The sequence below is a fragment of the Podarcis gaigeae genome (genome assembly GCF_964106915.1).
Source record: "Podarcis gaigeae genome assembly, chromosome: 7".
NCBI lineage: Eukaryota > Metazoa > Chordata > Lepidosauria > Squamata > Lacertidae > Podarcis > Podarcis gaigeae.
This window is the reverse complement of record NC_139683.1, coordinates 5,106,863-5,131,985: the sequence shown is the minus strand read 5'-3', so window position 1 is coordinate 5,131,985 and position 25,123 is coordinate 5,106,863. Positions and strand designations below refer to the sequence as shown.

The window sequence follows — 25,123 nt, the reverse complement described above, 5'->3', positions numbered from 1 at the left end:
ATCATGTAAGAGAGAAAAACATTACTCCACAATAAGAGGGATGACACAGCAAAACAACAACAACCAGTTGGACATAGGCAGTTGTCTTATACTGAGTCTCCATGCTGCTCAATATTGTCTACACTGACTGGCAGCCCCTATATTCTCACAGCGCCTTCAAGTCCCTCGTACCCTCTATGTTCCCCTGTGTCCCTCTGCCCTGATTTACTCAAATCTCTGCTGTTTAAAAGTTGCCTTCTCTGTTGTTCCCTTCCCCTGCTCTGACTTCATGCAAATCCAGGACTGCGATCAGGCACTACAAATCCTCCAATAGGGGCCATGTGATGACAGCATTCCATTTCTATTTATATAGGAAGATCTATCTAGCTATGGGCTATATCCAATGGTGGCCATTACTGCCTCCTGTGGGAGCTAGTTCCATAGTTGAACTAAGCACTGCATGAAAAAGTACTTTCCGCCACTTTCTTACACTATCTCATCCTTGCTAGAGATGCCAAAGTTCTTCTCCAGATTCAGGCATTGCTATGAGCTTGTGCGGGATAGCGATGGCAAAAGCCAGCCTCTTGATGGAGGAGAAAGATTTAAAACCCCCCAAATCCTTCTCTGTCCTGGAATAAAATCCTGACAAACTAGATGGGAGGTGGCTGTGGAGAGGCAGAATTTTGTTCCCATCATTCTTTCCACTCCTCCCCCCTCCCCAGATATCAACACAGAAATACATATTTTTTTTCCCTGTAAGGAAAGGGGATCTCTGTGATTCAAATGGATATTGGCGATTAGAGAACAGTGACTTGCTTAAGACATTTTAATAAGTCCATGCTTTAGGCGAGATGTGAACTAGGGATTTCATAACTAGCTCACACTGCATCAGTAACTACAGCAGACCCTCAGTTATTAAATATGTCATGTACGGAGATCCATACATTTGGGGGGAAATATATATCAAAGCATTAGTAGAAAATGAACCTCACCAGTACTTGGAAGAGAACCAACAAATTAACAGAGTTTACAAATCCAAATGCTGGAAAATTGAATCACTCCTTAAAGGGGCAGACTGTGTAATTAAAACGCGGCAATTTGATACATTTCTGCCCTTCAACATATATTAGCTCAAAGCACTGAGATATGTATGTGAAGCTATACATTTATAAACCTTCGGTTCCGCTGATATTGTAAACATTAATTATATATGTACTAATAATTATGTAGGTTTCAATACTGATATTTTCCCCAGCATAATAGTCATCTGGGTGCCACAGTTCACAGGGGATCAGATTTTCTATTAATGGAGCCAATGCATATTTAAAATTAGTTATTACATTAGCAGGCTATTGCTCCTCTACTCCATATGAGGTTTAAATTAACATCCACCCACAGGCTTGATTCCCAAGGAAAGCAGAGGTTGCAGGGGGAGAACGAACATAGAAAAGGAGACAACAGATTCAAGGTGGATATATTTTAAAATGGGATTTACTGTAGTTGCTATTTGAAGGACATAAATACATGAGCAGAGCCTCCTGCAGAAGGCCTATGGCTCATCGTGTCCTGAATCCCATTCTCACAGGACTAACCAGATACCTAATGAGGAACCTGCAAGCAGGACCAGAACATAGGTAAATCAAGTCTCCCCTCTTGAGACTGCCAGCAACTGGTACCCAGAAACATCATTGTCGTAAGAACCTAAGAAGAGCTTGCTGGATCAAGCCAAGGTCTCATCTCCTACAGCATCCTGAAGCTGAGGCTCCAATACGACTAAACAACAACTGCCGGAATAGCAGCTACATTTTGCTTGCCTAGCTGCGATGCAGCAGAACAGTCTGCTTGGTTTCATTAGACTGGATCATCCCTGTCCAGCTCGCCTTTCCTGAAACCAAGACACGCTGCTGTCGCCGGGAGAGTCTTCTGCTGCAAGGCACTGAACAGAAGCCCAAAGCAATTACAAGAGAAGAAGATCCAAGGCAGCAGCAGAACATTTGGCCTGGGACTCTGACGACTTTTCCAGATGAGATCTGGAGTGTGATTACTGTTTTCGCATTATCTTTCAGGCAGAAGGAGGGAGAGGTGATGGGAAGCTTAGGTTCTTAAGATCCAAGAATAACAGCCCATTACTTTTGACTCCAACTTTCCATTCCTGGTGTGGCCTATTTGATGGGTTCGGTGAATGTGTCTTATTTCATAGAACTGAAGAATTGTAGAGGTGGAAGGGCCCCAGTGGTCATCTAGTCCAGCCCCGTGCAATGCAGGAATCACGACTAAAGACTCCCTGACAACTGGCCATTCAACCTCTGTTGAATAACCTCCAATGAAGGAGAGTCCACCTTCTGCAGCACTCTGTTCCAGAGCAGAACAGCTCTTACTGTCAGAAAGTTATTCCTTAAATACTTTCAGTCAGAATTTGTAATACAGAATTTGAATATGTTCGTTTCACGAGCATATGCATTTTAATGCACACTTTACTCTTGTAGATGCATTTCTGCAACTGCTACTTGGCTGCAGCACTGCAGCACAAAACTCAGGGAAGTGCAGATTTTGGTTTGCATAGCATTTCGGAAAGCGCAAATTTGACAGGTTCTTCTTTAAGTGTGAATGGATTTGGGGTTTTGCCCCATCCCTAGTCCACATGAATAAGGAGTAAGGAGCTTAATATCTGGAAGGGGCTGCCTTATCTCCCTCTTACACTTGAATAAACTGGTGGGTGAAGGCTGAAGTTGTAGAGAGGAAAAGGATCTTGGAGACACGGACAGCATTAAGAATACTCTAGTTGCAACCAAACATCTGCTTCCACCATAGTTTGATAAAACAAGGTTCCAGGGATGTCTATCAGGCTACTTGATGCATCATGTTTGGGAAATAGATGGATCAGCAGCCATTGTGTTCAAATCCTGATTTCCAGTGTTCCAAAGCCCAGCTGCTGTGAGAACAGGATGCTGGACTAGATGGGTCATTGGCCTGATCCAGCAGATTCTTCTTACATTCTTATGAACAGTTAAATCCAGGTAACTCACAGATTAAGACAACATCTTAAAAAACAGAGACATCACCTTGCCGATAAAGATCCATATAGTGATGGTTTTCCCAGTAGTGATGTATGGAAGTGAGAGCTGGACCATAAAGAAGGCTGATCGCTGGAGAATGGATCCTTTTGAATTATGGTGATGGAGGAGACACTTGAGAGTCCCATGGACTGCAAGAAGATCAAACCTATCCATCAGCCCTGAGTGCTCACTGGAAGGACAGAGCCTGAAGCTGAGGCTCCAAGACTTTGGCCACCTCATGCGAAGAGAAGACTCCCTGGAAAAGACCCTGATGTTGGGAAAGATGAAAGGCACAAGGAGAAGGGGATGACAGAGGACAAGATGGTTGGACAGTGTTCTCCAAGCTACGAACATGAGTTTGATCAAACTGTGGGAGGCAGTGGAAGACAGAAGTGCCTGGTGTGCTCTGGTCCATGGGGTCACGAAGAGTCGGACACGACTAAACAACAACAACTCATAGGTGGGCAACCTGTGGCCATCAGCCCATTTCATGTGGCCCTTGGGCAAATCCCTGTCAATGGCAAGGAGGGGGAAGGGGTAGAAGTGCCATGGGGGGGGGGGGAGAAAGCAAGAAGTCAGAAAGCGAGAGAAAGGCGTGGCAGAGAAAAAGAGCAGAGAGAAGGGGTAAGGGGAGAAAGAGAGAGATAGGGCTGGTGGAAAGGAGGAGGGCATGAATAAAGAAGAAAGGAAGTGGCCTGTCTCACCTTTGGCTCCAAAATCACCTTCCCCAAATGTATCTCCCTAACAGAATAGCATTGAGTGAAAACAGCCCTTGACAGATAAGAAGGTTAAGCAACTCTGAGATAATTGCTCCCTCTCTCTTCCATAGATCATGAATGGGGGAACAGAGCTCTTTTTACAAGCACTGGAAGGTTAAGGGGGATAAAGAAGAAAAAGCCCTACAGCTATTTATTAGTTTCAGTTTACAGGGCTTGGAGAAGTCTGCCGGAAGAACAAAGCATCTCCCTGCGTTCTCAGCAGTCACAGCGAACAACTGCAGCTTATCCTGCGAGTTAAACTTGTAGCTTAGAAAAGTATCCTGGAATTGCAAGGAATGGGGAGAAACAGACACAGAAAACCCCCTCCGTCCCTCCCTCCCCAAAACTGCCTCCCACCTCTGCTTGTTAGCTCCACTGAGGAGACCTTGCCTCTACTTTTTCATTTGCTTGCTTGCACCATGTCTCTAGTCCCTAGCGTTGACTGCTCTGTGCTCCGAGTCTGCACGAATTCATTAAGCAGCCAGCATTAGACCTGAAGGAGGAGCAAACCCTTTGCAGCAGGAGAGATGGGAATGGGGTTCTGAGAACAGAAGGAGTCCCCCCTCTCTTTTAATAGCTGCCAGTCTCTCTCTTTCAACAAACACAGGTCAAGCCCCCAGGATAGCAGAAACCCGGAATGAAATGCTCAGGTCTGTCTCACTTCATGCCACGCAGAGCGTAATTTGTATTAGTTGGGTCTGACTTCACTGCAATGAATGCTGAAAACTAATGGGGATATGGATTGTGGTGTTGGGGGATAGGATCCTCTAAAAGCAGGGGGAGTAAATATGATGCCCCCCAGATTTTGCTGAAGGACAGCTCCCATCATCCCTGACTGATCCCATGCTGGTTGATGAGAGCTGCAGTCTAGAAACTCCTGGAGAGCATCATGTTGGCAGCACAGCCAAACCTTTCATAACAAGTGGGTTGCAAGTGTGCTTTTACACTGCCTTGTTGCAGGGGTGGGGAGCAAGGCCCAAATCTGATGCCCCAGCCCACCTGCTGCCTTCCCAAGGCCAGCTAAACTAGGCACCAGGATTTGAGAAGGAGGCGCGATGCTCTGGCAGCGTCCTAGAACATGGGTAGGCAAGCTAAGGCCCAGGGGCCAGATCCGGCCCAAGCACCTTCTAAATCTGGCCCGTGAACGGTCCAGGAATCAGCGTGGTTTTACATGAGTAGAATGTGTCCTTTTATTTAAAATGCATCTCTGGGTTATTTGTGGGGCACAGGAATTTGTTCATTCCTCCCCAAAAAAATATAGTCTGGCCCCCACAAGGTCTGAGGGACAGTGGACTGGCCCCCTTATGAAAAGGTTTGCTGACCCCTATCCTAGAACCTTTCCACCTCCTTCCCAAAAAAGTGCTAACTAGGCTTTGGGAAGGAGTCATGAGGGCTCTAGGACCTTGCCAGAGCCTGGTGCCTCACTTACCTGGCTTTGCCTGGGCATCAAATGTCACAGAGAGCCACCCAAAAAAGGACTGCAAGTTGGACTATGGGTTTATTCTAAGGTGATGCATGAACAGAGCTGCACTAGTTCTAAATGTGCATTATTTTTCGTTCTACTTTAGGCTAAATTCAGTAGGGAGTTCTCACCACTAGTAGGGATTTGGTTTTCTCTTCTTCAGGGACCAGAGCTGAAGAGGCATGGCACATGTTTTGCACAACAAAAGGTCCCAGGTTTAATCCCCGACATCTCCATTTTGAAAGGTGAGCAAAGCAATACTGTGCCTTATGGGAAAAAGCAAAAACACCTGACTTGCTAGAAAGAAGCTAACTTTATTTTCCCCTGATGCATTTATTAATGTTTTATCAAAGTTGCTGCAGTTTTCCCTTGCCGGATTCTTATGAAAAGGGTGGCCGATAAATATTTAAATAAAATAAAGACAGTGAAAAATAAATAAATCAATAAAGAAAAATAGCCAAAGGGGATGTGTGCATTGATATGAGTATTCATTGATTGCTTTGATTGTTAGTCTCAAACAGCTGGATAGGCTGCATATCCATTTTTAAACAAGCCAATGGCCCAGAGCTTTCTTGTTCTCTCCTGGCTTCCCATCAAAGTCTCTTTGGAATACTTTCCTGTCTCTCCTCTGTTATCTATGCCTCTCCTCCTTCACAACTTCTCGTTGCCGAAAATAATCTGCTTTCTAAAAGAAAGCAAAATAATCAAATATGGTTCACGCTAAAGCATGAAAATTCAGGAGGTGTGTAGCAAAATAGGCATGGATGAACACATTTTTCCCCCTTATTGATGTGGCTCCTTAATTCTGGATGCAGATGGGCTTGTCTTTGTGCATAATTTGCTTTCTCACACTCTCTTTTTGCTTTGCATATTGCTCAGAGGGTTTCATAACAACAAATAGCCCTACTGGAAGTCAAAGAATTGGCTCCCGTTGGCAATTTCTGGCAGTTCACTTTGGACTGATGCTGACTAGCACTTAAGTCAGGTTCACTGAAACTGTTAACTGGAATGAAGGATTTTCGTGCATTGCAAAGCACACATCCGAAGGGTGAATCAGAGGCTAAGAGGAATCAGAAGACAGTCTTAGGGTGGAGAGAGGGGTCCAGACTTATCCTCTATTTCATCCCAGGGGAAATGATTCTGCAAACAGTGCCTCGGGGTCTCTTGTGGGTCAGTTTGGCAGTTTAGACAAAATTAACTGGAGAAGCTGCTACAGATATTTTTCCAGAATCCCTTTCGGACTCCTCAATCGTGTCAGTGTGTGTGTGTGTGTGTGCGCGCGCGCTATTCCAGCTACAAATTTCTCTCTGCACACTGGGCTTTCCTGGAAGATTGGGGGTCCTCAGAAACGGGTTTGCCCAACCAACTTCAGAGAGGGGGACTGTCTTTGTTTGCGTGAACCTCTTTGGCTTTATCTTCTTTTAAATAAGATGCACTGGGGGCTCCCAACTTGGGCTACATTCCTAATTGTGTCTACTGAGAAACAAGCCCAAATGAAGTCAACGAGGCTTACTCATTTCCCTTTTCATAAGATGTAGCGATGGGTGCCAACATTGATGGCTTTAAAAGAGGGTCCGGCAAATTTGTGGAGGACAAGGTTGTCAGTGGTTACTAACCAAGGAGGCTGGGTTCTATCTCCCTTTCTAGGAACCACAGGAGAGGAGTGTGGCTGTTGCACCCTGGTCCTGTGTTCAGGCTTCCCATGGACATCTGTTTGACCACTGTGAGGTTGTTGTTGTTGTTTAGTCGTTTAGTCATGTCCGACTCTTCGTGACCCCATGGACCAGAGCACGCCAGGCACTTCTGTCTTCCACTGCCTCCCGCAGTTTGGTCAAACTCATGCTGGTAGCTTTGCGGTCTTTTCCAGGGAGTCTTCTCTTCTCGTGAGGTGGCCAAAGTATTGGAGCCTCAGCTTCAAGATCTGTCTTTCCAGTGAGCACTCAGGGCTGATCTCCTTGAGAATGGATAGGTTTGATCTTCTTGCAGTCCATGGGACTCTCAAGTGTCTCCTCCAGCACCATAATTCAAAAGCATCAATTCTTCGGCGATCAGCCTTCTTTATGGTCCAGCTCTCACTTCCATACATCACTACTGGGAAAACCATAGCTTTAAATATACGGACCTTTGCCACTGTGAGGACAGGATGCTAAATTAGACAGCCCTCACCAGCTGGGCTCTTCACACATTCTTATTTTAACTAATCAATCACTCGATCAAATTGTATTTCTATGAACATGCCAGCCCCCTTGGCCACGGCCCTGCCTGGGGACGCACACAAGTGTCCAGCGACCCACTTCTGGTGGAGCTGTGGGCACACTAATGCATCAGCAGAGTAACAGCAAGAAGCAAGGCTGTGGAGGCACTGGCATTGCGAAAGCTTCCTTTATTTACAAATTGAAACAACAAACATGGCTAGTGTGAGCAGCAGCTTCACACGTCTGCTCTGTCTGAAAAAAACAAAGAGAGAGAGAGAGAATACAAAAACACATAGGACGGAAGTACAATGTCTAGTTCCATTCCCACACTCCTATCACAAACAGTGGATCACGAGATCCAATAGCAATGGAGAATGAAAATGCTAACATCCCCCTTTTCATGACATCATTGCTGCACATTTGCAGCCTATTTCCATACAGACTCAGTTGTTCTTTGTTAACAACCTTTGACAACAAATCAGCAGGTATTTCTTTACCTGGCATGTAGGACACATTGATGAGTCCTCTTGGGATACAATCCCTTGCATGACATAACTTTATCTGCAAGTATTTGGTACTTTGCTTGCATCCTTCAGAATTAAGCAAAGCTAAGCATGACTTGTTGTCCTGTATAGCAATGGAGAATGAAAATACTAACATTCTATACCAAGTTGGTGTATGCATTTCCCCTCATTCTCCTTCAAAACGATCCTGTGAGGGTGGTTAGGCCAGGAGAAGACAGCAACTGACCCAAGGTCACCAAGTGAGCTTCACGATGCCCGTGGTGATTCGAACCCTGCTTCCCTAGCTCCGAATTCAAAACTTGAACCACTATGCCATACCGGACCTCTTGTGGCATGTTCTTCTGGGACACTGCCAGAGGGAAGAAGGTTTGGTTGGTTTTTTGTTTGTTTTGCTTCCTGGTCAGCAATCGGCTTGCCTCCCTTGGATGTCAAGGGAGCTGCCCAGGAGAGTAGCGTGTTAGCAGTTCAGGGAAAGACAGGGAAACACCAGCTAGCTTGGAGATTCTTTATTAAAGAAGCAGAACAGAGAACATATGGAGACCTCTGAGATATGCTCCACCTAGGTGAAGCAGTTGTTCAGACTGCCATGTACCCCCATTATCTGTGTGTCAGGCTGCTCCCTCTGTCTACGGAGAGCCCCCTGTTGGGATTCGCAGGATACTGGATAAGTCTGCAGGCTTCAACAGGATGATGCAATACTCTGCTGGGTCAGAGTGACTCAGCAGGAGTGTGATTAATGTGATTGGCTATCACCTGTTTTAAAAAGGAAGGCCTGTTTAACAGTGGTTGTAGTGGTGGTTGTGCTGTAGTGTGGTGGTGCTGTGGTGGAGAGTATTCGTTTGTAAGTACTCTGTATGGACTGTTTCTTTTGTATATGCCTGTATATAGCTCACATTAAAAAAGACTGCACTGGAAAAACCTGGAACTCTTAGCGTCTCTGCTGAAAGCGCCGCGTGGAATACGCAACAGGGTTATGGGCCCAGCACGCTTCCGCTGCGCAAGGGTACAGGTGGCAGTTATCTAGCTGGGTGCTGGAGGTGAGCTGCAGGGATGGAGCAGTCCAGAAGTGGCGTGTTGCTGGAGAAGCTGACGGCCACGAACTACAGCATCTGGTCGGTCCGCATGCAACACTTCCTCAAGCGTGAGGGCCTGTGGAAGGTGGTGGAAACTCCACCGCAGCCCCCTGAGGAGGATGAGGACGACAATGAAAAGCTGGCATTTGCAGAGGCCCAGCTTGAAAAGGATGAGAAAGCTTTGGCTACGATCATCCTTGGAGTGGACAACAGCCAGCTAGTCTACGTAGCTGATAAGGTGACGGCAAGTGAGGCGTGGAATGCACTCAAGGCTGTCCATGTGCGAGAGACAGCTGGCTCACTGATAACACTGACCAGGAGACTGTACCGGTGTCGGAAGAAACCGGGGGACTCCCTGGTGAACCACCTAAAATTCCTAACAGGCTGTTTCCAGGAGCTAGCCTTAAGAGGGAGGCCTGTGGGGGAAGAGGACAAAGTCTTTATAGTCCTGAGTTCCCTTGATGACAGCTATGATATGCTGGTCAACTCCCTTGAGTCGGTAGAGACTGATAAGCTGACTCTGGAATACGTAACCGGACGGTTGTATGCAGAGGAGGACAGGCGTGCAGAGCGAAAGATGACCTCAGCCCCTGTTGGAGCATCCCAGAGGGAACAACAGCCGGGAAGAGCAGAGGTGTCGGGAGCCGGAGAAACAGCCAGGAGGAGCTGCTGCAGACCAGCCGGTGGACAACAAAGTAAAAAGGTTTTTTCTGCAAGACCAGTGGACATCTGCTGCGGGACTGCCCGAGAAAACAACAAAAACAGCAGAAGCACAGGAGGCAGCAGAGAGAATCTACCGCTTGGGTGTCTGCAGATGGTCAAGAAAAGGAAGAGCTGTGGGTTCTGGACAGTGGAGCTTCTCAAACCTTTTGTAAAAGAAAAGGACTGCTAACTGATGCTAGGGCTTCAAACAAAAAACATGTAAGTCTTGCTACGGGCCAGAAAGCTAATGTGGTTTGTGAGGGGGAGGTTGTGTTCCCACAGCTGGGACACACATTCAGGAATGTGTTGTGTGTGCCTAGTTTGCAAAACAATCTCCTGAGCATTCCTGACTTGGCAAAAGCAGGCTTTGAAGTAAACTTTGTGGGAGATCAGTGCCAGATAAAGCAAAATGGGGCAGTGTTGGCAAATGCTAACCTTAGAACTAATATGTATGTACTGCAGTGTGAGTCTAAGGTTGTGAATGTGCAAAATGTCCCAACCTATGATATGTGTATTCATCTCCTGCACAGGCGTCTGGCTCATGCTAGCTATAAGGTGCTAAACAAAACATTGGAGTTGTGTGGGGGGATGAAAAACATAAAAAGTTGTGATAATTACTTAGACTGTAATATCTGCAAGGAGGTTAAAAGCAGGGCTTGCCCAGTAGCAAGAGCAAGCCAAAGAGAAACCAAAAAACCACTGGAGTTGATCCATGCTGATGTAACTGGTCCTTTTCCACCAAGTGTCTCCCATAACAAGTACTGTTTGATCCTAGTGGATGACTATTCTAGATTTGGCTGGGTCTATCCATTAAAGCAAAAATCTGACGTTGCCCAAACTTTGAAGTTCTGGGTAAGAAGGGTAGAAAGGCAACTTGGCGAAAAGGTGTGCTCTATTCAGACAGACAGGGGAGGAGAGTTTATGGCAAGCTCCCTAAGAAACTGGTTGCGTTCCCAAGGGATTAAACATAGGCTTACCAATGTGGCGACGCCTCAGGAGAACGGGGTAGCAGAGCGTAGGGGAGGTGTCTTGCAGACACAAATGAAAGCATTGTTAGCAGATGCAAATCTCCCAATTAAGTACTGGGCTGAGAGCATTAAGACCGCAAATTATATTGGGAATCGCTTGTGGTCAAGGGTACTAGATGACATACCCTATAAAATTCTCTATAACAAAAGTCCCAGTTTGCAACATTTGAGAATCTTTGGGACAAAGGCGTGGGTTGACATACCTGTAAAGAACCGAAGAAAAGGTGGGAAAAGGGCACAGCAGTTGCTATTTCTTGGGTATGAAAGTGGTACGAAAGCCTATAGGTTTGAAGATGATAAAAATCTTTTGAGTTATAGTCAATCAGCCAGCTTTAATGAGCAAAGAAATTGGCCCAAGATACATGCAAACCTGCTGCCAGAAAAAGTTTTACTGCCGAGCGTACCTGATAAGGCAGTTGAAACAAAGCTAAGAATTGGCAGCTCTCCCAGAGAAACTGAAAGGGAGGAGGTAAAAGTTGAGCATTTTTCTCCAGCTGCTAGTATAGAGCAGGGGAGAGAAGAAAGTGCAACAGGGACAGGAGGAGGTAGATCTCCAGAGTCAATCCACCCCAAAAGCAGTCCTGAAGGAAGCCCAGCAGGTGAGGTAAATGAATCAAGGAGATCTGCAAGAAGTAATAAAGGTCAACCTCCAGACCGTTATGGGTTCCCAGCCACCATAAACCAGGTTTGTGTAACTGAGCCAGAAAACTTTGAAGAAGTGCAAGAGTTACCTACTCTAGAGAAAGAGGCGTGGTTAAAGGCAATGCAGGCAGAGTATAACTCTCTGCTAAACAACAATGTGTTTGTCCCTACAGAATTGCCTGAAGGTAAAAAGCCCATAAGCTGTAAGTGGGTTTTTAAAGTGAAAAAGCTGGCTGATGGTAGTTATCAGAGGAAAGCCAGATTGGTGGCAAGGGGCTTTACACAAAGAAAAATGGTACATTATGATGAAGTGTTTGCCCCAACAGCAAAGGCTGAAACAGTAAAATCAGTTTTAGCAATGGCAAGTCTGAGAGGGTTAAAAGTTAATCATTTTGATGTTGCCTCAGCATATTTAAATGCTCCTATTGACACCGAGGTGTATTTACAGCAAATACCAGGTTATGAGCTTGAAAAAGACAGCATGGTGTTAAAGCTGCAAAGGGCACTATACGGGTTGCACCAAAGTGGACGTCTATGGCATGAATGCATAGACACAAGTTTGAAAAAGATGGGATTCAAACAAAGCCTGGCTGATTCCTGTTTATATTCAGCAATGGTGCAAGGAAGTATTTGTTATTTACTTTTGTATGTTGACGATATCTGTCTGATAACAACTGCACAAAAGCAAGTGTCTTGGTTTATAAACAGCCTAGGTAACAAATACAAACTGAAGTGTTTGGGAGAGATTCAGAATTACTTAGGAGTAGAGGTTCAGAGAAATGAAGAGGGCGTCTACTCTCTAAGTCAGAAGGAAAAAATTGAAAAGTTACTGAAGACATATGGAATGGAGAGGACAAATGAGGCTGACACTCCCATAACTACCCAGTACAAAAATGAACCAGAAGGACAAAAATGTGAGAATGCAACAGCATTTCATTCTCTGTTGGGTTCTCTGTTATATTTAAGTTGTTGGACAAGACCCGACATAACATTGGCAGTGCACTTGTTAAGCCAAAGAAGTGCAGACCCGGCTCAGAGAGATTGGGTAGCACTTAAAAGAATCCTAAGGTATCTGAAAGGCACAAAAGATTACAAACTGGTGCTGGATACAGGATATGATCAGCAAGTGTATGCATACGCTGATGCCAGCTGGGGGGACAGAGAAAATGGAAAGTCTACCACTGGCTATGCCATATATATTGGAAATGCCTTGGTTCAGTGGAAATCCCAGAAACAAACATTTGTTGCCACAAGTACTTGTGAAGCAGAGTACTCAGCCATAAGCGAATGTGTATCACAAATAGAATGGTTTGCTTGCCTAACAAAAGAGCTTGGAATACCTTCTGAAATGCCAATCACTGTGCTAAGTGACAACATGGCTGCACAACAGCTTGCTAACCAACAGAACTTTAAAAGCAAAAGTAAACATATAGCTATAAGATACGGAAATGTTAAAAATGCTTTGGAAAGAAATGTGTTAAAGGTACAGCACTGTAACACAAAATGTAATGTGGCAGATTTGTATACAAAATGTTTGGATGCTCCTAAATTTCGAGACTTAAGAGAATTATTAGGTCTCAAGCCTTTGACTTAAGGAGGAGTGTTGGGATTCGCAGGATACTGGATAAGTCTGCAGGCTTCAACAGGATGATGCAATACTCTGCTGGGTCAGAGTGACTCAGCAGGAGTGTGATTAATGTGATTGGCTATCACCTGTTTTAAAAAGGAAAGCCTGTTTAACAGTGGTTGTAGTGGTGGTTGTGCTGTAGTGTGGTGGTGCTGTGGTGGAGAGTATTCGTTTGTAAGTACTCTGTATGGACTGTTTCTTTTGTATATGCCTGTATATAGCTCACATTAAAAAAGACTGCACTGGAAAAACCTGGAACTCTTAGCGTCTCTGCTGAAAGCGCCGCGTGGAATACGCGACACCCCCAGGGGCCCTCTATGTTTCTTCCTGGCTCTCCGCTCTGTGATGTACACCAGATGCCTTGTTCTGGGAGTTTGGGGTGGGACTTGCAGGCTGTCAGCAGAAAAGCTGCCAGGCTGGCTCTGTGGCAAAGCTGCTGATTCTTGGTTGTTGTTTTTTACTGTGTATTGGGGCACCTACTGTTTCCTCCTCTTCCTCCAAGCTCCCAGTTCTCCTGTACTTCACAGCTCTTCCCCTCCTCTGGGGTGTGTCCTGTTGTCCACCACCAGGACCCAGGATCTAAATCCTCTCCCTCTGTGCTTTCCCTGGGGGGCTCTTGGTCAGCCTTCTTCCACAACCCCTCTTCATCCAGCCAGTCCCTTACACTTGATAGGATGGCTGCTGCAATCAAGGCCATTTTTAGGCAGCAATGGTCATGCTGGCACAGTGCTGTTGTGCCTCCAGCAAATTCTCCAGCATCTTCCTTAAAAGAGATCCTTGCCTGTGTCTATTTAGAGCTCTGTGCTTCCCTCCCCTTCTCAACTGATGGCTTTATCTACAATGCCAACAGATGGTCCTACGGCAACATGAGTGAAGGAGAATAATAATAAAGCAGAGCAGAAGCATAAACATTCCCCTCCTCCCTCTGCAGCCTGATATTATTGTTATTATTTTATTTTAAAAGAGCCTGTTTTATTTAACCAGCAGAAATTTTAATCACAACGTGAACATATGTCATGACAGAGTGAAACTTGCGGTCCTCTAGGGAAACATGCAGCTTCTGCACACCCAGAAATTGACCCAAGTGAATAGTCCCCCAGATCTTTGGTCAATGGGAGCATCAACTGGGATTTAAAACATAAAATAAAATAAAATTGCAGAGCAGCTGATTTTTAAATATTTCCCCAGCTGCCTGAATTATATCCTAATTATTCTTGAGACTCTGTTGTGTTCTACCTGCCAGCAAACTGTTCTGGCTGTCTTAGATGACTGAAAAAAACACAGAGTATCACTCCAGTACAGTCATACCTTGGTTCTCGAAGAGAACGAGTTCTGAGAGTCCATATGACTCCCGAAACCATTCAGAAACAAAGATGTGGCTTCCGATTGGCTACTGGAGTGTCTTGCTGCCAAGTGGAAGCTGCGGAAGCTGCGCTGGATGTTTGGCTTCCTAAAATCATTCAAAAACACTCACTTCCAGGTTTCGATCGTTCGGGAGCCAAGGCGTTCAGGAGCCAAGGTATGACTGCACCTACAGCATGGTGCAAAGTGACCCCACTTGGAGGTTTAGCGCTGTTTCTTTGAAAGCCAACACACCAAATTGCCATTTCGCAGACATGGTGCCCATGATCCTAAGTTCCTTCCGCGGTTGAGAAATCTTTCCCCTTGGTGCTGCAACCCACAATGCCCCTTCACGGAGGAAGCCTGCAATTTAGCCTCCCTCGATAAATTCATGATATCATTGGTTTGAACTTCAGAGATCAGTAAGTCACCACCACAGTGGACATCTGCCTTGGGTCAAAAATGAACATTAAGCACTCTGTGTTTATAGGGTTTGGAAGAAGCTTGGGGAAGATTGCCACTCTGGGTTTTGATCTGCAGGGTTTTGCATCTTCCTAGAAATGAAAATGGGGAGGTAGACAATGGGGGCAAGGAGAAATCAACAGGGTACAAAGTCACCCCCCCCCACTTGGAGGTTTATGGCTCTTTCTTTGAAAGCCAAGACACCAAATCACTATTTCACAGACATGGAGTTGTAGAGGATACCTTGGAGATGTTCCATGGAAATCTCAAAAATACTTCTTCCATCTCAATGGCTCTTATTTCTGAGAACAAAAGCAGCGTTTCATCACCCGCGTTCCCCACTGTTGCAGGATCAGGAACACAGGAACCTGACTTATACCAAAAGTCGGGCTTTTCAACATCAACTTCTTTGGACTGGTCATGTTGTGCGGATGTCTGATGATCGTCTTCCAAAGCAACTATTCTATTCCAAACTTAAAAATGGAAAGCGTAATGCTGGTGGTCAACAAAAGAGGTTTAAAGACTGTCTCAAGGCAAATCTAAAAAAAAAAGTAGTATAAACACTGACAACTGGGAAACACTGGCCTGCGAGCGCTCCAGTTGGAGAACAGCCTTTACCAAAGGTGTCATGGGCTTTGAAGACACTTGAACTCAGGATGAAAGGGAGAAATGTGTTAAGAGGAAGGTACACTTAGCAAATCCACACCGTGATCAACTCCCGCCTGGAAACCAATGTCCCCACTGTGGAAGGATGTGTGGATCCAGAATTGGCCTCCACAGTCACTTACGGACTCATTGTTAAAACCGTGTTTATGGAAGACAATCTTACTTGGTTACGAGGGATCACAGAATAGGAAAAAGAAGAAGAAGAGTTTGGATTTGATATCACGCTTTATCACTACCCAAAGTAGTCTCAAAGTGGCTAACATTCTCCTTTCCCTTCCTCCCCCACAACAATCAGTCCGTGAGGTGAGTGGTCCTGAGAGACTTCAAAGAAGTGTGACTAGCCCAAGGTCACCCAGCAGCTGCATGTGGAGGAGCGGAGACTCAAACCCGGTTACCCAGATTACGAGTCCACCGCTCTTAACCACTACACCACACAGAAGAAGAAGGAGGAGACGGAGAAGAAGAAAGTCCATCTGATTCGGTATTTTGGATAGCGACTGGCTCTCCAAGGGTTTAGGGAGGAGCTCTTCCCAGTCCTACCCAGAGATGCCGGAGCTTGAACCCAATATCTTTTGGGTGCTGCACTACACACCTTCCCTCATCAGGATGGACCAGACTGATGTGGAAATGTGGAGAGATTGGAGAGCTAGAGACCGGGAATAACGAAAAACTGTGAGAAAGTCCTCAAAAAGGCAGATTCACTGGGGCCTTGTTGGGACGCCTCCCCAATTAGAACACTTGGATGTCAAAGACAGATGGAGAAGCCCAGATACAAACCAAGCTCCTTTCAATCTTCCCCCTCCCCATCCCACCTAATATACACACCTGAGATTTGTCCTCATCAGCAGTTTCCATATCAGGATACATTGTCATGACCAGTGGCGTAGCCTGGGTTGTCAGCACCCGGGGCAAGGCAAGTAATTTGCACCCCCTAACCCGTGGATTTGTGCCCCCTAACCCTAACCCCCAGATGTTGCGCCCGGTGTGGCCGGCCCCCCCTGCACCCCCCACGCTATGCCACTGGTCATGACAATGATGTGTTGCCTTTTATGGGATTTTATATGTAAACTGTTGTATGTTGCCTGGATATCGTATCAAGAGCCTGTATGGTGTGACAGTTAGAGTGCCAGACTAGGACCTGGAAGATCAGGGTTCAAATATCCACTCGGCCATCATGAATATCACTGGGGGGTAACTTTGGGGGCCAGCCTAACGTACCTCACCGGGTAGTGGTGGGGATTAATTGAGGAGGGGGGAAAGAAACTCCATGCATGCCACCTTGAGCTCCTTGGAGGAAAAAAGGGGGGATATAAACACAACAAACAAATAATCATGTTATAGAAGTGGACAGCCTGTATCCCCCACACAAAAAGAAATCAGGGAAGAAAGGTAGAAAGTTTTGGCAAAGTGACCCTTATTGGGTGGGGAGGGGGACCAACCCCTCTGGGGGGGATTAGCTACACTGTCATGTCCACCTTTCCATCCCCAATTTCTTTAGACAAGCAGGAGCTACGGAGCAACGCTGGGATTCACTTTCTGACTTTGAAAAATGTGCCTGTCCTATAATTCGTATTGATTATTCCGCTTGGAAGTTGTGTACTGCAGTATAGTTGTCTGTAATCTAAATGCTCTCTTGGGAAACATTGAAATAAGGGTTTATTTGTTGGCACCAGGGGCTCAGGAGATAATTTGAAATCACAATTGGCTTATATTTCACGGGCACGGGGTTATTAAGCTGACCTTATTTCCACTGATGGGTCTCCGCTATGGAGCTTCAGGGGAGATTGCGCTCCTTGATCATGCCCCCTGGGGGATATATCCTGATGCCCAGGGCGTCCTAATGCTAAACGCCGGCCTGATCTCAACTCTAAATGTCCCCATCCTCCGCTTTCGGCCATATTGACGGATATCAAGTCACCCAGTGCTGTAAATAAATTACCCATTCTTCATGTCTATTGTCACCTTGAAGGTATTTATAGAGAGTGCAATCACTTCCCTGCAAAAACCCTCCTCCCAAGGCTACATAAATTTAGCATCTTCATTTTAGCTTCTTATGTCTCCTAGCCCTGGAACTGGTGTTATTTTCGCTCACCCACTTTGAGCATGTTATATCTTCCCTGAACTAACAACGTAAGAAGATCCTTCAGGATCAGTCCATCGAGTCCTGGGTGTCTCCACACCCAATACCTCAAACTTCCAATACAAGGTCCAACTTGTGACATCCCTTTGCCAACTTTAAAATCACAGAACCTCAAAACTTTGATAGATTCCCCCTGTCTCTGTTCAACCTTAGGGTGATGACCCGGACATTGGAGTGTCTGATACATTCTACTAATGTGTGGTTAAAGGGTAGTAATGTACACAGTGATTGATTATTTGATGGAGTTGCAGGAATTTATGTATAGGTTGGGAGGGGTTGCCCCTCCAGGAGATATCGTGCACATGCAGCCCACTACCAAAATCAGCACAATCACTTTTGTGACATTTCCCCACAAAACACTTCATCACAGTTTCTTCCTATCTATTCAAAGGGCCTTTGCTGCACGATACCATATGTAACAATTCACTTATCAGTGTATCTATGTACTGGCTCACTGGGAAAACTTTAGAAATTCATATAGACATATGAGCTCAGCTACTCAGCAGCCCCTCTTCCTGAGTGATAATTCCTGGCATCCTGATACCTGAGTACCAGACAGGTAGCCATTCCAGAAATAACAAACCCAGATGAAGACAAAAGGGTGTAATGTAAATATCTCTTTTGTTACACTTGATGGGTGTTTGGTGGAGGGCAAGGTGAACCATGGGGCAGGGTCCAGGATGCTCAGATTACTGCCACTAGACCTCCCCTTTCATGATGTAACCATGATGAATTAGTGATGTATTTTTTTTGGGGGGGTGTAACAAGGGGATTAGCAGCTAATAAAAGTTTGGGTTCTCTTTTGTTCGGGGCTTCCATCTTGTTTCACCTTGTAGCAGGTGGGAGTCCTGTCGCGACAGTCTTCCATAAAGACCAAGCCTAATGACTGCTGTTTTGCTCTGGTATTCCTGGCTGGTGTCCAAGGGAGCCCTTTATTGTCCAAGGGAGCCCTCAGATTTTCTCTGTTAACAAAGGAGGACTGAGAGCTACATCAGAGACAAGGACTCTTTCATACTCAAGTTAACCAGGGCTGATTGCTTGCATGAGCTTTCTCCATCCATGGGTGGAGATGTCCTCCTAATAAATATTTTCTTCAAAACAAAACTTGCTGGGTGAGTAAAGAGGAAAGATGCCCTTACTACTGCATTCTTTGAAGAAAGAGAGACACACGCATTCTCAACTGGATGGTGTCAACAGGGCCAGAAATCAGGACCTTCTTGGAGATCTAGCAAAGTAAGGATGGAGAAACAGCAGGTACCTCCAGATGTTGCTGGACTCCAACTCCCATCAGCCCCAGCCAGCATGGCCAATGAACAGGGATGATGGGAGCTGGAGTTCAGCAACACCTGGAGGACCATGGGTTCCCCACCCTGTGCTAACACTTCCCATTAAGTTAACCCATATATCTGCTTTGCCAAAGACTGGGGTGCAACCTTGGGGCACTTAGAAGCAAAAGCGTGGCTGTGATTTTTCTCACAGGTAGGGTTTTCTAAACTGGCATTCATGGTTACTGATGCATCTAACAACTAGGCAATGTTAGGTAAAGATAAAGGGACCACTGACCATTAGGTCCAGTCGTGGCTGACTCTGGGGTTGCGGTGCTCATCTTGCTTTATTGGCTGAGAAATCCTGCATACAGCTTCCGGGTCATGTGGCCAGCATGACTAAGCCGCTTCTGGCAAACCAGAGCAGCGCACGGAAACGCCGTTTATCTTCTCGCCGGAGTGGTACCTATTTATCTACTTGCACTTTGATGTGCTTTCAAACTGCTAGGTTGGCAGGAGCATGGACTGAACCACGGGAAGCTCACTCTGTTGTGGGGATTCGAACTGCCGATCTTCTGATCGGCAAGTCCTAGGCTCTGTAGTTTAACCCACAGCACCACCTGTGTCCCTTAGGCAATGTTAGACAATGGAAAAAGCAAATGAATACAAGGCATGTTTACTGAGAAGTAAGTTCCACTAAGTTAAACAAAGCTTACTCCCAAGTAAGTGTGCATAGGGCTGTGGTCATGACTGTGAATCATTTCACATTTGAAAGCCAGAAGGGAAGCGGGGGTTACAAAAGGAAAATAAATAGAGGTACATCTTTACCTTGTTACAAAACAAGAGGAAGAGGAGGAAGAAATAATCATAATAATATTGCAGTCGCAGAGGGTGAACGTCTGTTAAATTACTATCTGCTGATTCCAGTGTGTAATGTTGTATTGTAAATAGATTCTTTGACATTATTTCATTTGGCATAAGTTGTTCACTTTAAAGTCATTAAAAAAAATGCCTTGGATTGGACTGTTGATCACCTGGCGATTGCTTCTGCTTGGCACCTTGGCTGCTAGGCTTGTCTCAATTCATGCAATCTGTTCCAGCTGTTCCTGAAGATGCAATTTAGCATTTTGCTAGCATTTCCCTCCCTGCTGTTTCATGCTTTTATGATGATTGTTTGACTCATGTTTGACTTGCATTTAGTGGCCTTGAATGCCATCTACGACAGAACATTGGCATACAAACATGCTAATAAGTGTATATTGAAAAAAAAATATAGAACTAATTTGGCAACCCTATGCAGCAGGCAGAACCCTTATCACCTTTACAACTGCAGAAACCTTACAAAAAAATATAGGCTGGCATCCCTTCTTAACTCAAGCCCAGGCATATAGAAAGCAGCCTTATACCAAGTCAAACCACTGGTTCATCTAGTTCAGGCATGGGCAAACTCGGCGGCCCTCCAGATGTTTTGGGACTACAACTCCCATGATCCCTAGCTAACAGGACCAGTGGTCAGGGATGATGGGAATTGTAGTCCCAAAACATCTGGAGGGCCGCCGAGTTTGCCCATGCCTGATCTAGTTGAGCATTGTCTACAGTAGCAGCAGCTCTCCACAACTCTCCTACCCAGAGATGCTCAGGATTCGACCTGGGACCTTCTACATGCGAAGCATAGACCCTAACACCAAGCTACAAGCCTTCTCCCTCCTAGAATAGTTTGCTCCTGAATCTTTCTCAGGTAAAAAAATACCAACAACTTATTTTAAGGCATCCTCACTCCCCCCCATTTCCCTCCCCTCTAATCAAACCAAGTTTCATATAGTTGATTGCTACAGAAAACATCCCTAATAAGAACCCACCAAGGGTAGCCTGCCTGCTATTTCCAATTTGCTTCCCAGCTCCAGGTTTAATATGCTGAAAGACGCTTCAATTTTGAAATCGTCTTTTATTGAAAAACTGTTGATGAGCAAAATGGATAATGCTCTCCTATTACTCCCCATCTCGTGCACATCCCCTGGGCGCCAGAATCATCTTATCTCCGCTCCCTGGCTGTTCCTCCAGCATATTTACATTGTTAGCCTCGCCAAAAAAGAAAAAGAAAAAAGGTATCATTATGTCAATAAGAGCAATTGAAGCATTAATAGGATGGTTACAGGCAGAAATGCAAGAGATTACTTTGTGTGCTGTATATATATATATATATATAAAAGCAAGGGGAAAACATATGTCACAGGAGTCTTCTTAATTGTTCTGTGCTCCTGAATCTTATCTTTGGAAGAGCCCCAACACAAGAGGAGGAGGAGAAAGAGAGAGTTTGGGGAAAAGCAGAATGAGAATGAAGACAGAAGTAGGAGTAGAGATCGTCGTGAACAGGTCCGGATTTAGGTTTGACGAGGCCCTAAGCTACTGAAGGTAATGGGGCCCTCGATATGTCCAGCTGTCACCTTGCCAACAAAGGTCTGTATAGTTAAAGCTATGGTTTTCCCAGTAGTGATGTATGGAAGTGAGAGCTGGATCATAAAGAAGGCTGATCGCTGAAGAATGGATGCTTTTGAATTCTGGTGCTGGAGGAGACTCTTGAGAGTCCCATGGACTGCAAGAAGATCAAACCTATCCATTCTGAAGGAAATCAGCCCAAAGTGTTCACTGGAAGGACCCTGAAGCTGAGGCTCCAATACTTTGGCCACCTCATGAGAAGAGAAGGCTCCTTGGAAAAGACCCTGATACTGGGAAAGATGGAGGACACAAGTAGAAGGGGACGACAGAGAATGAGATGGTTGGACAGTGTTCTTGAAGCTACCAGCATGAGTTTGACCAAACTGCAGGAGGCAGTGGAAGACAGGAGTGCATGGCATGCTCTGGTCCATGGGGTCACGAAGAGTCGGACATGTCTAAATGACTGAACAACAACAACATATGTCCAGCTGTCCTTTGTCAACAACAAATTGTTGCTGTTTTTTGTGTTGAATATATGTTGTGATCTGAACCCAGGATCTTCCATGTTTTCAAAACAGATCATCTTCTGTTTTAGAGTCCTCCTACCCCAAAATGAAATACGAGCTGCGTCAGCCCCTCCATCTAAATAAGGAATCAGCCTGTTTTCTGTGCCTGTTAATGCACACTTACATAACAGGGGATTCCCTCCAAACCACTAAGCTCTGATACTTTGGGGGGGGGCAGGGGAGAGACAGAGAGAGAGAGAGAGGGAGGGAGGAGAGACCTTTAAAGAGGAGAGGGGGAAATGAGGCGGGGGCAACCAGGAGAGAATGTGATTCCCTGATTGTAGTGGATATTTTCCCTTCTGCACATTTCTCTTGGCTACAGTTAATTGGAATTCAAATGATGTCCAGGGAGCTCTCGAAAGGTTGGGGAACTTTACCTCTGGCGAGATTCCGTTTTAAGAAGTTAAACGGTGATTAAAGAGGAATCTGTGCAAACTTAGATCTTTCTCCAGTGGGTTTATGCCAGGGGCGGGGTGCTCTGGGAGTTGGAGAGCCAGAAATGAAGGCGAGGGGAATGAGCAGGAGGAGGAAATGGTAATGAAGCATTAAAAGGAACAAGGCAGGAGAAGGCAGTGGCAGCAGTGGGGAATCTAGGCACCCAAACATGCGGAGTGATTTACAGTTCTTGAGTCCTGAATGTGAGAGGTCGGTGTCTACAAAGGTGGGATAATAATAATAATAATTTGTTTTGACCTCGCCCATCTGGCTGGGTTTCCCCAGCCACTCTGAGCGGCTTCCAACAAAACATTAAAAACAGAATAAAACTTCAAACTTCCCTAAACAGGGCTGCCTTCAGAGGTCTTCTGAAAGTCGGATAGTTGTTTATTTCCTTGACATCTGATGGGATGGACTCAGCTCTGCATGGTCACAGGCCTGACCATCTCTTTTCAGACCATGACTATATGGTTTGGCAATGCACAGGGAACCTGCAGACTTTCTGATGCTGTTGAATTGCAGCTCCCTCCCATCACTCTCCAACCAGCATGGCCAAGGACTAGGGATAATGGGAACTGTAGTCCACACACACACACACACCCCAAGAGCTGTGGCTTCCCCTACTCTCCTTCCTCAGAGGTTTTGAAGAAGAGGTTGGGTGACCATCTGCCGGGATCCTTTAGCTGTGATCCTTGCATTTCTGGGGGTTGCACTAGATAACCCTTCCATCTCTGTGATTGCATCTGGCTGTGTCCATGCCCTTTCTCTGCGGCCGGTATGTTCCCTTCTGCGGCCTAAGGGGTTACCTTAGCTACAAGAAACCAAGTTACAGGGAACCAGGCAGAGGGCCTTCTCGGTAGTGGCGCCCGCCCTGTGGAATGCCTTCCCACCAGATGTCAAAGGGAAAAACAACTACCAGACTTTTAGAAGACATCTGAAGGCAGCCCTGTTTAGGGAAGCTTTTAATGTTTGACAGGCTATTGTATTTTAATATTCTGTTGGAAGCCGCCCAGAGTGGCTGGGAAAACTCAGCCAGATGGGCGGGGTATCAATAAATATTGATACCCCGCCCATCTGGCTGAGTTTTCCCAGCCACTCTGGGCTGCTTCCAACAGAATATTAAAATATTCTGTTTTTAAAATTATTATTATTATTATTACTACTACCTCCTTTCAGAATTTTTTTTTTCTGGGGTGGAAGAAGCAAGTGGAAGAGACAGGAGGGGAAGCAGGCCTGGCAGCACTCACCTTTAATCATGTTACAAATGCCATCGCCAAAGAAGGTTTAGGAGAATGCAGTTTCCCTCCCCTTCCATAATCCATCTCTGTGGGTATTAAAATAATGCTGCATTTCACATCGAAATGAGATGACAGGCCGGATGAGGCTTCCCATTTATTTCTCTGGTAACCGTGTGACCTCTTTTGGCAGGGGGAAAGCCTTGATTTAAAGCCGTCGCAGAGGCAGCTTTGGTTGAGAGACGGGGAAGAGGAGAGTTCACGTGGATTGCGGAGAGAATCGCAGTCACTCAGTCACCACCTTTCCCTTCGCCACCCCTCCAGCAAATCCACAATTGCTCTGTGTGAAGATAGCACACCACACATTGCGATCATCTTCTGCAGGACAAGCACAGCAATGTCAGCACAGCCCTAACCGATGGCACCCGATTCCTCCCTGGTGTGGCACCCAGTCCCTAAAATCCTGTGCCCCTGGCATTTTCTGCACTATGGAACACCCTTAAGCAAGTAAGATGAACCTACTGGATCATGCCACTGGCCCATCTAGTCCAGCATCCTGTTTTCCTGGTGACTGACCAGATATCTGCCCGTGGGAAACCCAGAGGCAGGATTAGAGCACAAGAGCGCTCTCCCCTCTTGCGGCTTCCAGCAACTGCTATTCAGAAGCATCACTGCCTCCAATTGGGGAGGCAGAATAGCCACTGATAGCCGTCTCCTCCACGAATCTATCTCGTCCTCTTTTAAAACCATCTACGTTGATGACCATCACTGCCTCCTGTGGGATGGAGTTCTGCAGTTTAAACTATGCACTGCGTGAAGAAGGACTTTCTTTCACCTGTCCGGAAACATTCAACGTTTAGCTTTACCGGATGTCAACAAGATATGCTGCTAGGATTTTGGAGGTGGTGGGTACCCCAAGATATGGGATCCTCTTTAATGAGGGTCCTGGTTGTGCACGGACCCCTAAGGCACCCCCGCAGGGAGAGTTGTTGCACGGCATGGCCAAAGCCTTAACTGTTGCGCCCCGGGATCGTGCCAGGCTGTTTGGGCCAATCAGGGCATTTGGTGCAATTCCTGGGGCCTATAAAAGCGGCAGCACAGCGTACCTGGGGGTTTCTTGCATCACGCTGCTGAACCCCCGCCCTGCCTCACTAATTTTAGGTGCTGCTGCTTTGGACTTGCTTTGGATTGGGTCGCCTGCTTTGGAGCAAGACCTGGGTGTTACCATAAAGCAGCAATGCTGCAGCAAGCAAAGGCTCTAGCAGCTCAGTCAGCTGCTTGTGGCAGCAAAGCCAAACAGGGTGTGTGTGACTGTTGCCATGGAAACAAAGGGGCAGTCCATTCTCCTTATTGAGCACTGGATATGAGCTCAGTGTGTGTCATATGACCTGTACAGGATGTACATGGGTGGAGTGAGATTCTCTCTGTTGTTCGAAGAGAGCAGACATCTTTATCTGTATGGCTGCGAAAGACAGAAATAAAGACATGTAAATACGTTTCTGTCTGAGTCTGATTCCCTTCCCTGGGGAGC

The 25,123-nt window shown here is 45.9% G+C and overlaps 1 protein-coding gene across 1 annotated transcript in view; it reads right to left on the bottom strand.

Annotated features, from left to right (window-relative positions):
* TSNARE1 (t-SNARE domain containing 1) overlaps positions 1-25,123 on the bottom strand; it is a 398,451-nt gene that overhangs the window by 156,243 nt on the left and 217,085 nt on the right. The window lies entirely within an intron of this gene.